This window comes from Montipora foliosa, unplaced genomic scaffold, assembly GCF_036669935.1.
Source record: "Montipora foliosa isolate CH-2021 unplaced genomic scaffold, ASM3666993v2 scaffold_320, whole genome shotgun sequence".
Classification (NCBI taxonomy): Eukaryota; Metazoa; Cnidaria; class Anthozoa; order Scleractinia; family Acroporidae; genus Montipora; species Montipora foliosa.
This window is the reverse complement of record NW_027179620.1, coordinates 44,197-48,107: the sequence shown is the minus strand read 5'-3', so window position 1 is coordinate 48,107 and position 3,911 is coordinate 44,197. Positions and strand designations below refer to the sequence as shown.

Here is a 3,911-nt window from a genome sequence, read left to right as displayed (position 1 = left end):
AAAAGTAGCTTGAAAAAAAGTAGTATTACATTCATGACATTAAAAATGTCAAAATGGATTGAACTAACAGATCAAAAAGCTCGTGCACAAGTCTCGACTCGACAAAAAAAGCGGCAGAAATTAAGGCTTCAAGAAATGCGACCTTTACTTGGAAGTATTTATTGAGGCACTTTAACGAGGGACACGCATTTACTCACAACAAATAATGATGTTCATCATCACGTAATCAAGTCATTAACGTCAAAACAGAGGTTGATTGATTGTTTAAAAACAAAGGGTTATTTTCTTGTTGTTGGCAAATTTGAATACAGAAAGACATAATTATTTGCAAACAATATCTTCACTTTCCAATAAACCTCTGGAGGACTGCAAACCATTTTGACGGAGCAGAAAAACTTGTTTCATTTTAACTCACTGCGTTCGCACACATGAAAATTATTTTCTAAACCGTTATAGGAACTTTCAAAACACAACAACCACAGTCAAATGGGTTGGTAACTCACGGAGAGCCAATATGAGCTTTATTACTGTATTCGAGCACTATGTGTATAATCGGCCACATTGCTTTTAGTCCACAGAAATACGATACGCGAAGCTATATCCTCATTAAGCTAGTACACTTGCACAATACATATGATACGGTTAAATTATAGTGAAAGCACTGATTATAATCATACAAAACTTGGCTGTAACTAAAAGATAGCAAAAACGTTCGCGTGTCCCATCACGCGTGGAAACTTAATGATAGCAATTAAATACCTAGGGTAGATGAAACTGAAAGCCGTGCAGATATATCTTCTTGAATATACAAGTCTTTGGCGTAATCGGATTTCCATCGCCCGTGTAATTTTAATAACCTGTCTGATACAGGGCCGCTAGGTGAATTTACGGCAGCGGTTGCCCCACCAGACCTAAGACTGTGTAACCCAAAAAGTTTGGAGTTGTAACCTAGAGCCTTGAGAGCTTCCAAAAAGATATCTCGAGATTCCTTTGTTCCCTAAAACATAAGTATTATAATTTTTCTGAAATACTAACTGCCTGATTAGGAGACCGTCTGCATTATGGTCCATTCTTGCAGCAGACATATACCTAAGGACCATATTAACTGGACAAGTGGCATTGTCCGTTCTAGCAATAATAGCTTTATTATCTTCCCTGTAGACATCAGTTTTACTACTTGGTATAACAATGGACATATGGTCATCTGCGAAAGTTATATGCGAAGCTTTGATATTTGCTAACTCATTGAATCTGAAGAAACCTGCAAAACCTAAGAGAACTATGAGTGAAATGCGCAGATCTTGTAGATTAGCGTCTACCTTGCCATGTTTAGCAACTATTCTCTTGACCATATCAATAGAGAGAGTCAGGGAGCTTCCTATTCTTCCGTTGTGTGCCATTACGTTTCGCGGCTTCAACAACATTTCTACACACTCCGGTTTTCAAAGGATTATTACTACAAGTTACATCTACTACATCGTGTAGCCAAACTAATGCAGCATAAGCCATACTAACAGTGCTGGGAGAACCAGTCTTCCTGTGAAGTTGAGAGAAATAGGCCGCTACAACAACAGGCTCTTGTGGCAAAACGAATTGAGCCTTAACATCATTGCACCAACGCATAAATTTTCGACACTCAAGTAAATATCTAGTCATTGTCGAAGGTTGTCTGGCCTTAAACTGATCAGTAATGAGGCGCAGCTTGAAGGGAGCTAAAGATCCATAGAGACTTGCCCAACAAGACTGAGCAGAGATGGCCTGTTGAGGAAAACAAAAGGAAAAACACATAACAGAGGGGTTTAGAGGTGGAACAATCTTACTCACTGATTCATGGCTAAAAGGAAATAAGTACTACAACCCGGGTGCTATTAGTTCTCAACACCACTACATTCATTAAATGAAGATCAAAAGGGGCAATAAATAACACAGCACTATTGGAGTGCTATTCGTTGACGACACAACTTCTGCACATTGACACATAGCCGAAAAGAAATAAATACCTCAACACTGCTAAGGTGCTATTCGTTGTCAGCACATCTACCTCATATAAAATGATCAAAGTGAAATAAATAACGCAACACTGCCAAGGTGCTATTCGTAGTCAGCACAAATTCCACTCGCTAGATGGTGGCCGAAAGGCCAACCTTTCAGATTCTTACCCCGAAGGAACGAAATTCAATCTTAAAGCCACTACATATCCCGGAGTAGTTGGTGAGCCCAGAATAGAATTGTGATTCCGCCCGTGCGTCAAAGCTTGAGGCATAGACAAAACTCTTAAATCCTGGATGAAACTGCAATAAATATTGGTTGACAGGGGCCAAAACACGGCTGACTTCCACAGTGGAACAATAAGGGTGCCCTTGGCTCCCTGACTATACATATAGGCAAGCGTTCTGGGAATAAGATAAACTGGCGGAACTAACCAGCAGTTCTCAACTTCCCACGACTGCATAAATGCGTCAATGCCCGACGTTTGCGGGTTCCAAAATCTAGAAAAATATCTGGTGATTTTTCTGTTGTAATACGTGGCAAAACAATCCACCGTGTGTAGACCCCAAAGACTATCCAAGTCTTTGAAGACGTCCTCAGTGACCTGCCAATCGTCAAAATCCACCAGTTTGCTAATAAAATCTGTCCTGGCATTGCGATCTCTAGGAACCCATTCAATATCGAAATGAATGCTGTGTTCGTAACATATCTTGAATATTTTTAAGGCAATCGTGTGTAACTCGAGTTTCATGCTACCGACCTCAACGATTTTGGCAGTGGCCTGGTTATCGGTATACCACGTAATATGTGATGAACTTAAAATAGGAAGGCAAGACAGAAGTGAGAATTCAATTGCACTTAATTCTCGCCACGTAGAACTTCTACTCCTTTCGTCCTGCGTCCACATTTTGTGGCAAACAAACTCGCCGTCATTGATATAAGAAACAGCTCCGCAGGCAATATTACTAGCATCTGAAAAAGTTACTTTCTCAGGTTTGCGGAAAACAAAGCAATTTTTAAAATTGAGTAGATGGATATTGTTCTTCCAGAAAACGATTTCATCCTTACAATACTCGTCTAAAATCATACGTGTATCCCAATGCTCAGCAATAGCAATTGTCATCTCTGACAGTGTCTGGTGGTAATTCTGGGTAAATTTCCAGTAACCGGACATGTAGACATAACTTTCCCGACAAATGATGACAATTGTCTAACCGAAATTGTGCATTTTTGAGCTTCAATAAAAGCCACACAATCAACGATAGCTTGGACCTTCCTAGGTGTCATACTAATAGTACCAAGAGTGGAGTTCCAGACCAATCCTAGCCAAGTAATAATTTGCGTTGGTTCCCAAATTGACTTTTCGCTATTTGTTATAAATCCGGCTAAACGTATGTCAGAACGAACCCTACTAGCTATAATATTTGCTGAATTATAGTCGTCAGCTATGAACCAACCATCATCTAAAAATACCGCGATGTAAATACCGTTAGCCCTCCACCATCCAACCAAAGTGCGGAGTATCTTTGTAAAGATATAAGGAGCTACAGAAAGGCCAAAAGGAAGAACTGTGAAAACGTAAAACCGCGTCTCCCCTTGAAACTCCCATGAAAAACCTAAGAATGTTTGATGTGGATGGAAGATCTCGACGTGATGATAGCCACTCTTAAGATCAAAAGAAAACATATAACCATTCTTGCGAAACATAAGAGAAGCAATTTTCCAATCATCGTACTTAATCCTCAGTTTCTTAATGAGATGATTAACATATCTTAAATCAAGAATTAACCTTTTCTTTCCCTTAGGTTGAACGGAAACCGACAATGGATTGACGACATGGGGTTTGTAAGACAATTGCTTTATGCGTTCGGACTCCAGTAGCTCAGTGATAGAATTCTCTACGAAGTCAATATTTTTCAGGG

The 3,911-nt window shown here is 39.7% G+C and overlaps 1 pseudogene; it reads right to left on the bottom strand.

The window, feature by feature from the left end:
* Window positions 1–751: 751 nt before the first annotated feature.
* On the bottom strand, window positions 752–1,656 carry LOC137987239 (integrase/recombinase xerD homolog; annotated as a pseudogene).
* Between the last annotated feature and the right edge of the window lie 2,255 nt (window positions 1,657–3,911).